This window comes from Marmota marmota, unplaced genomic scaffold (assembly GCF_001458135.2).
Source record: "Marmota marmota marmota unplaced genomic scaffold, marMar, whole genome shotgun sequence".
In the NCBI taxonomy this organism is placed as follows: Eukaryota; Metazoa; Chordata; class Mammalia; order Rodentia; family Sciuridae; genus Marmota; species Marmota marmota.
In genome coordinates, this window is record NW_026000211.1 from 5,195,656 (window position 1) to 5,209,887 (window position 14,232).

The window sequence follows — 14,232 nt, forward strand, 5'->3', positions numbered from 1 at the left end:
TCACATAAGGGGCAGGCCTGCTCAAGAGGAGGTCTCAAGACTCCAAACAAAGTGAGTCCAAAGTACACAAGCCCCTAATTCCCACCCACTTGAGAATAGGTGCACATAAGAATAGAAATTCCTGACAGGAGTGTGTTGTACATGTGAACAGTGGCTAAGGCAGAACAAAAAGCCAAGAAGCCCTAACATGGGTGTGGTGGACATCAAAATGATGGAGAATGCTGTTCAGAGATTGATTCCGAGTAAGTTATGTCATTCCACAGCTGAACTCCATGACAAGGCTTCTAGCCTCAGAACCAAGAAAAGTAAGTTCACCTACTTACTGCACTAACCATACTGGACTAAAGAAAAGCAATTCTGTTCTCCTAAAGAAAATTTCCTATGAGGTATTTGATAGTAGGTCCCAGCATAGGCTAATCACTGTATGGTTTCTTAGAAGACTGGCTTTTCTCAATTTCTTTCTCTTTGATACTGTACAGGGGGTCCACCAACTTGTTATGAACAAGCATTAAACCTTTGAAATACTTGACAGTCTTCACTTTCAGCTCCAAGGTGGCATCTTCATCACACACAAACACTGTGTAGGGATGCTGCTGGAAGGCAGACATGGTCCACATATGGTTCACCCCCTCCTCAATGGCCTTGTTCAAAGCAAAAGTCTTGTGAATGCCTGTGATGAGGATCATCACCTCTCTAGCATCCATGACAGTGCCCACACCCACTGTCAGGGCCATGGTGGGCACCTTGGCAAGATCACCATCGAAGAACCTAGCATTGGCCAGCGTGGTGTCCATGGATAATGTCTTCACAAATACTGGACACCAGGCTGGAACCTGGCTCATTGAAAGCAATATGTCCATCAGGGCCGATGCCTCCAGCAAACAGTTCAATCCCGCCTGCAGCTTTGATCTTCTGCTCAAAGGCATCACACTCAACCTTCAGGTCAGCTGCATTCCCATGCAGAATGTGGGGTATTCTCTGGATGGATATCAACGTGCTTGAAGAAGTTGTTCCACATAAAAGAGTGGTAACTCTGCGTGGTCCCGAGGAAGGCCCACATACTCGTCCATGTTGAAGATCTTCACATATTTAAATGACAGGTCTCCATTCTTATAGTACTCAATCAGTTTCTTATAGCAGCCAAGTGCGGTGCTCCCAGTGGGGAGTCCCATGGAGAAGTACTTGTCTGGTTGTGGGTTAAACTGGTTGATGCAGTTCCTGATGTATTTGGCCGCCCACTCACTGGCCTGTGAATAGTGCTTCAGGATGATGAGCTTCATCTTGTCATACACACCTCCTGTGGCTGCCAAGGCGACTGCTCTACTGAGTTTTTAATTTAGTTTATTGTCTCTTTCATTTAAAGAATTTCTGGTTTTTTTTTTTTTTTTTGGTTGATATTTTGTTTGTTTGTTTTTTAGAATCTCTATCTTCTTCCTATTAAAGTAATCTTTTGCTTCCTATATTTGTTTATGTAGCTCTTTGTCCAAATGATCTTTTTTGCTGCCTTAATTTGCTGTCTTATATCATTCTTTAATTCACAGAATATTTTAATTATGTACATCCTGAACTCCTTATCTGTCATTTGTTCTGCTGTGCTGGCTGCCGCAGTCTGGCTGGGCACAAAATCACGAGCCACTCAAGCAGGAACAAACTTTATTTTTGAAACTGCCGCCAATGCCCTGTATGGTCCCGGGAAAATTGCCGACCTACCCACGACTGACCCACATGGCGTTCTCCTGGACCCCAACAGGAAGTCCCTCCTCCGGAATTCCCTCCTACCGCACTTCCCCAACCAATGGGAACTCTCCAGGAGTCCCATAGCAGGCCGAGGTGGACAGCAGGAGTCCAATATCCATATTAATGCAGATCTTAACATAATCATATCATCTCAATGGCTTGCTGGCATCACCTTTCAACCAAAAATGCCATGCATCATATTACTTGGCTGTGGCTCTTAGCAGCTGGCCATGGATTCTAATAATGTGATATCTTGATATGTTTGGGGGCACTTTCTTCCTTTGTCTTTTCATGTTGCTGTGTGTCTTCCCTTCTATCACTATGAATCCAGGGCATTACTATTTTTACCCTAAAGGCTTATAGTGTTTCTGTATGGTTCCAATACCTGTCCTTTTTGGGGAATGAGAATGTTAACAGATCCTAATATAAACAATATACAATCTAAAAATAAATGGTTGCTATTAAGATGTTTATAGTTTGGTAACAATGTACAGGAATGGTGAATTCAATTATTATCTACAATATAATCAGTAGGTTTGAAAAGGGTTTAGAGTTTCTGCTGGTGGACAAACAACCAGTTGTGAAGTGTAGGACAATAAGCTGAGGAGGTAGGAGGTGAGGATATAGAGTTATTATATCTTAGGAAGTGTGAAAGAGAAATCTAAAGAAGGTTAGTAGAAGGAGAATAGAGAGGAAGTAATTTGGGGTAGTCAAGTAAGTGGGAAGACAGTAGAGTACATAAAAATAAAAATGTTAAAATCATAAAAATTAGAAGAAAAAAAAGAATATACAACCCAACTGTAACATACTATTCAGACATCCCAGTCCTGTAAATCCTAATTCGTGCAATTACTTGGTTTCACCTATGTTGGGGATGTGCGGGCGGGAAAATAAAGAGGGGCAAGAAAAAAAAAATCTCAAAGGAATAAACAAGGATTGTTTTGGTTGGAGATCAGTGTTTCTCCTGCTTTTTTTCTCATCCAGTTGGTGGTGTTGTCTGTTGTTAGCTGGTATCTCAACTCTCAGGATGGTGAAGATAACCAGGGTAAGAGGGTTGTTCCGGGGTGGAGGATACCTGGAAGTGGGGTGTAGCACCCGCTAATCCCTGAGAGAGACTGCACCTCAAGGATCTCTTTTTGGGCCTGCTGGTATGATGTGTGTGCCTGGTCTTATATCCTTATCTCACCTGAAGACCTCCCGTTTCCTGGTCTCTATGTTAGTCTCTAAACTGTACCACACACACCCTCTCTCTTACTACTTCCTAATAAGTGACTTTTCTCTCTGGGGGTCTTGTGTATGGCACTTTGGGCTCATTGTGCACCTGCCACTATGTTGTGTTCAGCCGTCAATGTGCTGGGTTAGCAGCCTACTGGGGAGAGGGAGGAGTTAGAAACTGGGTACCTGGCCAGCCTGAGTTTCAAATTGGGAGTTGCTCCCCCTAAAGATGATGATGAAGGTGACCCAAGATGGCTGCTTTCAGTGATGAGGTGTTGGGTTGGGTGGGGGGACCCAGGTGATTGCAGTGGACTATGAGTTCAGAGATGAGCTCTGTGGCATGCAGTATGTGGCTGTCACTGTCTTCAGAGCCTCTGTGAAGTTCCCAGGTACAGACTACTGCACATAGGAGACTGTCTCTGCTGCTGCAGAGTCCCAAGATGGAGGTGACCAGGGGAGCCCCACATTGGTAGATGGGGGTCCACACAGGAGTGGTGGCTGGAGCTCCAGCGCGTGGGTAGCTGCCCGCTGTCTTACATAGGAGTGGCATCTGGGACTTCTTGGGTGTGTGGCCAAAAGTTCTGTGCAGCTGCGGATGCTGATGGTCCTGCTGGAGCACCCAGTAGTCCTGTGTGGTCGAGTAGTTGGGAGACCTAGTCTGATGCTGGGGCTTGGATCCCTGCATGGGCACACGGTGGCCTTGACCCCTGTGTGGAACTAGGAATTTTCACTCACAGAGAAGCAGTCACAACTTGATTCCCAGGTCACAGAGTGACACACAATGCGGCTTCCCTCTGGCCCACCATCTTGGATCCCCCTCTTTCTGATATTTTTGTATTACTTTATCTGGCACAGAAGACCTTTTTTTTTTTTTAAACCAGGACCTGATATATGGTTTCTTTCATTGTCTTACTAAGAGGTACAGCTCTGGTAGGAAATTTTGGAGACTTTCACCTGAAATTACATTCTCACAAGCATATGTATATATTGCTTATATTTTAGTATTAAGAATTTTTTTTTCTGGAAGTTTTTATTAGCTATTCTGCAGAAAGTCATTGGCCATAATGGATGACTGTGGAAAAAGGCACATACTGATGAGGAAGGGGAGGGAAGAGTTTTTCTTGTTTCTTACAGAGGCAAGCATAATATTTTATCTTTTAAAAATAATTACCAGCTATGGATTGGATATGCATAAATGTGTCCTTTCAAGTTTTCATGCATTGAAATTTATTCCCCATTATGAGGTATTAAAAGGGTGAAAACTTAATCTAAATATGGCATTTAGAGGTGGGGACTGGGCAGTGATTAGAATTAGATAAAATCATCAGGGTGGAGTCCCCATAGCTTTTTTTTTTTTTGTACCTAAAGGGATTGAACCCAGGAGTGCTTACTCACTGAGACTCATCCACAATTCCCCCATTTTAAAAATGTTTTATCTTGAAATAGGGTCTTCCTAAGTTGTTTAATGTCTCACTAAGTTGGGGGGATGGCTTTGAACTCATGATCCTCCTGTCTCAGCCACCAGAGCTGCTGTGATTACAGGCTCATGCCACAGCACCCAGCTAAAAGATAGACTAAAAGAGACACACTCATATGCTCCTGTTTCTTTGCCATGTGATGCTCAGCAATGCTCCAGGACTCTACCAGCAAGAAGGTCATTTTCAGATGTAGCCCCTTGATCTTGAAGCTCCAGAACTATGAGTTGAAAATAAATCTCTTTTCTTTATAAATTAGTCTGCCTCAAATATTTCATTACAGTAACAAACAATGGAGTAATACATAACCTAAGCCTTAAAATAGTTATAAAATCTGTGTTTGAGAGGCAGCCAACCACACTAAAAAATAAGAGTATAGAAAGGAAAGCTTATTCCTTTGTTTAGCTATATTTTTAGCCTGCAGTTAGATAACCCTTGAGAATTGAGCTTGTATTGAAGAAATTCAGTTTGCCTTTCTGCTCTGATTTATCAGCTCACTGTAACTTTGGCTCTCATAGTCATAAATTTGTTTTTTTATGTGGATGCAATTTAGATAACTTAATGACAAATAAGGCATTCTTTTTCATGTCACTTCACTATTGTTATATAAAAATTGAATATAGTAATTTTGTGTCAGAATTAGAAAGGTTTGTGATTCATCTCTGTACCACAGAGCTTGGGGTAATACTTCATTCTGCAAAGAGAAACCTAACCTTTTTGTATTTCCATATTCAGAGAGCAATTTAAGTTTTCATCTATATTTTTATTATTTCTGATTTATAGGTAATAAAAATCCATTATGGTGATAATGGATATTCTTAACTATATTGTAACTTACATATTGGCAATTAGACTTTACAGATGTGTTATTTACTTGAATTTATATTGAGTTATATGCACAGCTCTGCCATTATGATAATTTCAAGGACACCCTTTGTAAAGTCCTCTTGAAGGCAGGACGAATACCTTACTGTAAGTTCCCCCCATTGTGCTCAACAGAGTATTAGGTTATTAACACACATATGGTGAGTGAAGAATCATGTTACAAGTTTTAATTTTAAAATTATAAATAAAAACTGCCACAGGGAAAAATCAGATCCTTGATTTTGGTGATGTGAAAAAGTTATTTATTTTTTAACTGTTAACAAAGAATAGTATGACATACAAGTAATATTACTAGGAAACACTTGTTACACAGATTACTGTTTTAACCATTATAATACTCTTTATGTGTATGAGTACATTTAATACTGTTTGTGATACTGTGATATACTCTATCCTTATTTCACAGATGAGGAAACTTAGACCTGGCTAAGAACACAGTTACCTCGTGGAAAAACAGAAATCCACACTCAAAGTGGTTGGGTCAGGAATCCAGGCTCTTAAAAATACTCTAATATACTTCCATAAAAATCTTCCTTTAAAAATATAAATAATAAAGCCTGGGAGTATAGCTTTGTGGTAAATGCATGTGTCATGCCCTGGGTTCAATCCAACTGCCATCTTCCCCCAAATGAAAATAATACCTTGTATATGCATATTAGTTTTTCAGTTTATAAAGCTATATTAATTTAGAAATTTAAATTGTCTGTTAACATAATTTTAGTGTATTACATTTAGCATCTTAGAGATTCATTTACTTAGCAATTTTTACCTTTGCTGAAGAGAGTTATATACATTGGTAAACATAGTTATTATTGGGGAACTTTGTACATTTTCAAGATTGTAATAATTTGTTTCCTCATATTTCTCATAATGCAAATGTACGATGCTATAGAACTACTGTACTATAGAACTACTGTACTATAGAACAGGTTTGCAAGATTTTTCTGTAAGAACAGATGTTTTAGGCTTCGCATTCTACATAATGGCCTCTGTCACATATTCTTCTTTGATTTTACAACCCTTAAAAAGATGTAAAAGAAACATTCTTAGCTCACATATCTCATTAAAAAGAGACTGCAAAGGCCAAAGTTTGCCAACCTTTACAATACAGCATAAATATGGAGATTCAGGCAAGCAATGCTCTATCTATACAAGCAATTAAAATACTGGATCTCCAGGTTGCACAGGAAAAGAATTTGTATTAAACATTATGTTCTACTTTGTTTCTCTTGGAAAGATTCTTTTTTTAAATTTTTTTCAAGTGTGATGGACAAATTTCACAGTACCAAAATCCTAACAAGTCTTTATGTATATATAGATAGATTTACTCTAAAACTGATTTGGAGAGGAAAAAGCTATAGAACAGCTGGAACTATTCTTGAAGGAAATGTATTTTGGAAAAAAAAATTAGAGGAGTCATTCTAGCTGATATTAAGGCCTGCAACATAATTTAATTCATCAAGACTATGGTATTGGCAGATAGCTCTATTGGGATAGAAAGATTGGGATAGATACATATCAGTGGATCAGAATAGGTAAATCCATACAAGAATGCTCAACTGATTTTTAAAAATAGTAGTTTAAAAACAATTGAATGGAGGAAGGATATTTTCAGAAACAAATGGTGCTTGGGCAGAAAAGTTCTGAAACCTCACACTATATATGAAAGTTGAGTCAGAGTATAGTCTTAAATGTAAAACATAAAGCTGTAAGACTTACTCTAGAAAGACTTTGGGTCTAGTCAAAGAGTGCTTAGCCCTGAAATCTAAAGCATGCCGTCTTGGGAGGAAGAGTCATAATTTGTACCTCGTCAAAATAAAAAAAAAAATACTTTTTGAAAGAAAGGCACTTTTAAGATGTAAGAATAGTTTATGGACTAGGAGAAAATATTTGCAAACCATATGTTTGACAAAGGAGTAGTACTCAGATTGTGTAAGAGAAACCCAAAAGTCAACAGTCAAAATATAAAAATGAAAACCCCAATTAGATATTGGTCAAAAAAAATGAAGAGACATTTCACTGAAGAGAATATACAGATGGCAAAAAAACAAATGAAAAGATGATCAATAACACTATTAGCCACTAAAAAAAATGCGAATTAAGGTGACAAGGAAATAGCCTTCATTATCATTGAGTACCTATGAAAAAATGACTAAAAATGTTTTAAAGTGATAACTAAAAAATGCTCATAGGGATACATGCCAGGTATAAGGATATCACCTTTACTTTGTCAGTGGAAATGTAGGCTGGTACAGCCACGCCACCTTGGAAAAATGTTTGGCAGTTCCTTATAAAACTAAGCATGCAAACACCATATGACCCAACTATTGCACATGGGCATTTATCCCAGAGAAATGAAAACTGTGTTCCTATAAAAAAAATTCTACATAAAAGTTTATAGCAGCTTTATTTTTAATATACCCAAAGTGCAATGCAGATATCCATCACTGGGCATATTAAGCTTTGGTACAGCCATATCATGGAATATTCTCAGTAGTAAAAAGGAACAAACTATTGCTATATCCAACAACTTGGATGAATTTTAAGACAATTATGCTAAGTGAGAAAAGGCTAGTCACAAAAAATTACATAGAACATGATTCCATTTACATAACATTCTTGTGCTGAAAAACAATAGAAATGGATCAGTTTAATAGCTGCCAGGCTTTGGGAAGAAAGAATGTGGCTTTGAAAGAGCAGCACGAGGGATCCCTTTGGTAATGGAACTGTTCTGAATCTTGACTGTATCAGTGTCAATATCCTGGCTGTGATACTTCTCTATATTGTAAAATATTTTCACTGGGAGGATCTGGAGGTGGGGAAGTAAGTATCATCTGTTTGTATTATTTCTTAGAAATGCATATGCATTTATGATAATCTCAAAATAAAATGTTTAATTTAAAAAACTAAGATGAATACACAAAAAGTCAAATAATGATACACCCAAAGGTCTTAATTCTTAGAAATATTTGCACTCAATTTGGGCTATATCTAACTTTTGCCATCTGTCTCTTAGAGGTGGAAAGGCTATTATGAAGGGTACCTGGGATCATAGAATCCATGATTCTTGAATGGGATGGGCAACAACTCTCAAAGGAGTGCTTGCTGTATTTCCTCTGGTGTGTTCAATATTTTATCTTTTTTTAATAATCAATCAAATATTTCAGAGCCTACAAATTGCCCATATACCTCAGATAGCATTAAGTCTGTGTGTGGCCACAAAAAGGATGCATTGTAGAAAGAAGGTAAATTTAGATGAAGTTTGTTGTATATTCCTGTGTTCTGTAAATTAATTTGGAATTAGGCAAGACATTGATCAATGTATATATGTAACATCCCCCAGGAACTCTATCCCAATTATTTATACATTTTTAAAAGCAATGGGCCATAAATTGCTTGGGGTTTATATGGTCTTTCACTCTTAGCAAAATTATACTCTTAGCGAAAAGTTAGGATAAGATTTAATAAATTTCCAATATTAACATATTTCTTCTTATACATTAAAACTATTTTGAATTAAATATATGGGAATTATTTGTGGAGTACCCAGTGTTTGAGGCCTTTGAGTACCTCCCTAGTCCCAAAGGAAGATTTGATTTTTACCAGATTATCTGTGCCATAGTGACTGTCAAATTATTTTGACTGGATGAGGTGTTTAGTCAATAGAACCCAGGCAGTCTAGTACTAATTCTTAGATATATACCAAGAATCATGGAGAAGGGATCAAAACTGCCCTGGAGTCTTGAGGAAGGCAGAGGTTTTAGGCAGCAGAAACCTGCCAGTACTCAATGGTGGCGTGATTGTGATTGGGTAGTGTACATACCTTACTAAGTGTTAGGGATTTTGAATGTCACCCATTGTACCAAATCTCTGACAATCCAGATATTGTACTCTGCATTCTTCTTTACTTATTAACTTTCAATGTCTTCTTAGAGGATAAATATGGAGGGCAATTTAGTACAAAGTTTCCCAGTTAGAATATTATAGCACAGTGCCTTTCAAATATTACCATGTATTGGAATCACTGGGAGGGCTGGTTTCAATGGGTATTTCTGGGCCTTCCCCCCACATTTATAATTCATTTGGTCTGGATTGGGGACTAAGAATTTTGCATAGCTAACAACATTCCCAGTGATGCATAAAGTTGCATAGTAGGTAGATTACACAAGATGATAGATAATGATGTCCTCTTTAACTGCTGTAATACTTGGGCTTGATATTCCAGGTTGCAAGCATCCCTAACCCAGGGTGGCATTCAAATATTGTCACAAATATTGTGCCATATGTGAAAAGGCTGGTTAATGATGATTCTATGGATTTCTGGATAGACAAAAGATACAGGATTAAAGGAAAAAAACTTGCATTATTGAAGAAATAAAATAAGAACTTTGTACTGGCATCTCTATGTTTTAATCATGGGATTAGTATATTTACTACATAAAATATGAGGAAGCATATCTTGTCCCAAATACCTAATCCTGGTAAGAAGACTAGATAAGGAAACAAAAATAACCTGGCAAAAACCTCATAAATGAAAAAGGGTTCAGACAAGTGTGTTGGGTCCTGATGAGAGGGTGGTGCAAAGCAGGTGGGAGGAACATAATGTAAATTCCAGGTGACAGCTTGAGGAGTCATGCCTGGATTCCAGCTCTCCTATAGAGTTTTATCTCCCTTCTGATTGTGGGATAAAAATATATTAAAGATTCATATATGATGTCAGTATTTATTAAGGTGTAGAAATGGCATCCATGTTACAGGACTGAGCCTTTGCAAAGGTGGATGCCTTAGTAAAGGAGGTGTTGTATAAATCCTGAATGTCTGAAGCAGAAAAGCTGGCAGTGGTCATGTTGCATTGTGTGATCTGTTTCCTGGTCAGGTTCAACTGTCAAGTCACCAACTGTGCCATCTCTTGAAAGCTGGAAAACAATCCCACAGAAAAGCTTCTCTTGCAATTTTTCACTCCACAGAGAACACGGCTATCTATGGGAGTGACTCCAGTTGGCCTAGCCATAGAGGATGAATCTGGAAAGAACTAAAGTGACAACATGTGGGGCCACTGGAATTCCTCCAAGAATTTGCACATTAGAACAAAGGGTGAAGTTTGTCTGATGGTGGGACAACGGAAGGGAAGCTTAGGGTCTGTTGACTCTCATACTGTCCTTCATGTGAGGACGTTAGTCTGCAATAATGGAAAGAGAAACCAGTGGGGTCAAATGGTGGTTCCATTTCCACTTTTCCAAGGACTCTCCATACTGCTTTCCATACTGGCTGCACCGATTTGCAGTCCCACCAGCGATGTTATGAGTATACCTTTTTTCCCACATCCTTGCCAACACTTACTGTTGTTTGTTTTCATAATAGCTACCATTCTGACTGGAGTAAGATGAAATCTTAGAGAAGTTTTGATTTTCATTTCTTTAATTGCTAGAGATGATGAACATTAAAACAGCATACTACAGGGACACAGCCACATCGATGTTTTTAGCAGCACAATTCACAATAGCTAAACTGTGGAGCCAACCTAGATGCCCTTCAGTAGATGAATGGATAAAGAAATGTGGTATATATACACAACGGAATATTACTCAGCAATAAAAGAGAATAAAGCCATGGCATTTGCAGGTAAATGGATGGTGTTGGAGAAGATAATGCTAAGTGAAGTTACCCAATCCCAAAACAACAAATGCTGAATGTTTTCTCTGATAGAAAGAGTCTGATTCATAGAGGGGTAGGGAGGGGGAGCATGGAAGGAATAGACAAACTCTAGATAAGGAAGAAGGGTGAGAGGGGAAGTGAGGGGGCAGGGTGTTAGAAATGATGGTGGAATGTGATGAACATCATTATCCAAAGTACATGTATGAAGACAAGAATGGGTGTGAACATACTTTATATACAACTAGAGATAAAAAAAATGTGCTCTATTTGTGTAATATGAATTGTAATGCATCCCACTGTCATATATTTTTAAAAATCAATAAAAAATAAAATCAATTAAAAAAAAAGAAACCAGTGGACAGACTGAAGGAGAGACAAGACACAAAACAAGAGTCTTGTCCACAACTGAGACCCTCTCCCAGCTATCTTTGGGGGAAAGTCTTCTTTCTTTCTCCTTATCTATATCTTTCTGATTGTATAGTTACTAGTGGGCTTACTAGTGGTTCCATGAATAGCTTTTACATCACTTCTTGGGCCTGGTGTGGTGGTGCATGTCTGTAATCCCAGTGGCTTGGGAGGCTGAGGCAAGAGGATGTGAGTTCAAAGCCAGCTTCAGCAATTTAGCGAGGCCCTAAGCAACTTGGTGAGACCCTGTGTTTTTTTTTTTTTTTCCCTGGGGGTATGGTACTAAGGATTGAACTCAGCCACTGAGCCACATCCCCAGCTCTATTTTGCATTTTATTTAGAGACAAGGTCTGACTGAGGTGCTTAGTGCCTCACTTTTGCTGAGGCTGGCTTTGAACTTATAATTCTCCTGCTTGAGTCTCTGAAGCATCTGGGGTTGCAGGTATGTGCCACGGTGCTGGGCCAGAAATCCTGTCTTTAAATAAAATATAAAAAGTGTCTGGGAATTTCTCCTGGGTTCAATGCCTGGTACAAACAAAACAAAATAAAACAGAGCAAAATAAAACTTACCGCTTCTTGGGGTTTAATAATTTTTTTTTTGAGGGGAGAGGTTTTAGTTCTATTACACATAGTTTCCATTAAAAACTCTATTGATTTGCTTATTGTCTCTACACAATTTAAAAAGTAAAATTGGATGTTAATTTATTATATATATGTATATATGCATATGTGTATCTTATATATAAAGATTGTATATACATTAATTTTGAAAGTTATTTTCCCAACATTCTACCAACTGGGAGGAAGATATTATTTCTCAATCACAGAAGTAACTTTTCTTGTTCTACCTGAGGGACAATGTAGATTAGTATGCACAATCCACTGCCTTTATTTAAAGAATAACTTTCTTTCTACAGTATATGTTCAGGATGTCCTGGGTTAGTAGCAATACTATGGAATTCCTTCCTGTTTGTCATTGTTTCTCACCTACTTGGAATAATTTTTACTCAGTTGATGGTACTTCAGTTTTCTTTTCAGACCTGTGCTTCAGTATGGACGCTCTATATATTGTCAGGTATCCCCTGTATCCTATACACACTCATGGTAAAGTTTCTCACTCTTAAGATAATATACAACCTAAATTAAACTGTGCATTTTTCTCGTAAGTCTTTTTTTTAAAAAAAAAAATTCCTGCTCCAGCTATCAGTCACATCAAGGATATGTTCAAGCAGCATATTATTAGAGAAGCTACTCAATGTCTTGCAAGTGATCTCTCATCAAGATATCTGCACTGGGTGACACAGCACAGTGATATATTACTGGGACGTCAGACATTGGAGCAAGCATTCAAAAGTGGTACATAGACTGATACATTTTGAAAAATCACCGACATGTTTTTCTTCAAATTTCAGGTTGATTTAGGAGGTGAAAAGATGCTTTTGATATAGAAGTTTCAAAGATTTTCAGAGTCTTATTATCAGATCTACAGGTATACAGGAGAAATAACTCAGCAATGAATCAAAACATATTTGCTAAGACTCTAGTTTTGATATTATTTTAAAAATTCAATTTCCTATGAGATCTAATCTATAAACACCATACAATTTTTAAATTTCCCAAACTGTCAGTTCTTCTAGAGCTAAATGATTCCCATATTCTTTTGTCTTTTGTAGAATGGAATATATACTACAACAATAAATACATAGGAATTCAAATAAGTAAAGAATAATCTCTCTTTACACAGAATATAAATATCAATATTTTGATGTATTACTTTCAATCTTTTTCTCTGAATATTTTTCACACCATTGAGATCATGTTACATGGAAAAATTTATTGTGATTCTCTCACTGAGTTTTGTAATACCAGCATGTTTTTGTCATAAAATTTTGTGACCATTCTATGGCTATATAATTTCTCATAGTATGAATTAAACTAAATTTATGTTACTATTTACCTATTGTTGATCATATATGTTTTTCCCAGAATTTTAAGAAACATAAATAGCTCTGCAATCAGTATTTTGACATAAAAATATTTTATTTCTTTTTAAGTATATACAATAATTATGTCAATGATTATGAGCATTTTTATGCTTCATGATCATGCTGCGAAGTTGCTTTTGATATTGTTCAAAGAAGCAAAAGAAAGGATGATTAATTTCAGTGTGATAAGGGCTTTATGTTATCAAGTAGACATAATTAAACAGGATAATTTGATAAAGAGAAATGGACCTCAGTTTTCATAAGCTAATTTTAGAAGAATTTCTTTTCCCTTCCATATCATTCAATTTCATTCAATTTCTGAGTATCCAATACAAATTCTACATAAATGATAATATAATCTTCACTAATATAATATTTCTCAATAAGTGATTTCATAGCATTAGTTCCTGGGCTACCTATCTGTTCCAGGTAAGCCATTCAGCCATCTCTATCAATCACCTTGATAAGCTCAGAAGTTGAGCCCTGAAAAGCCAGTTCAACAAGGCAAAGTGAGGAAGAATATTATTTCAGTGTGTTCTTTGAACAGAGCTATATTGGAGCTCAGAGTAAGGCTATCAAGGGTTATTTATCATTTAATTAAATAGATTATAATAGAAAAGCTGACACTATTGAAACTATTTCCTATTAAACATGTATTCATGACACACACTCCTCTACAATTAGCCTACTGTTATCAGATCATAACCCAACATTTCCTAAAGGACATTCAGCAAGATGTCAGAGTTAACACGGGTTCATTGAATAGCTTTGAGATGGGTGGTTTGAAGAGCTGCAGGGATAGACTTGTCCTCTCTATATTTTTTTTAACCAGTATTTTTACTACTCTGCTACTTGTTTTGACATGCTCAAATTTA

At 37.3% G+C, this 14,232-nt stretch overlaps 1 pseudogene; it reads right to left on the bottom strand.

Moving 5' to 3' along the window:
• Window positions 1-309: 309 nt before the first annotated feature.
• LOC107142606 lies at window positions 310-1,313 on the bottom strand (annotated as a pseudogene).
• Window positions 1,314-14,232: the final 12,919 nt, after the last annotated feature.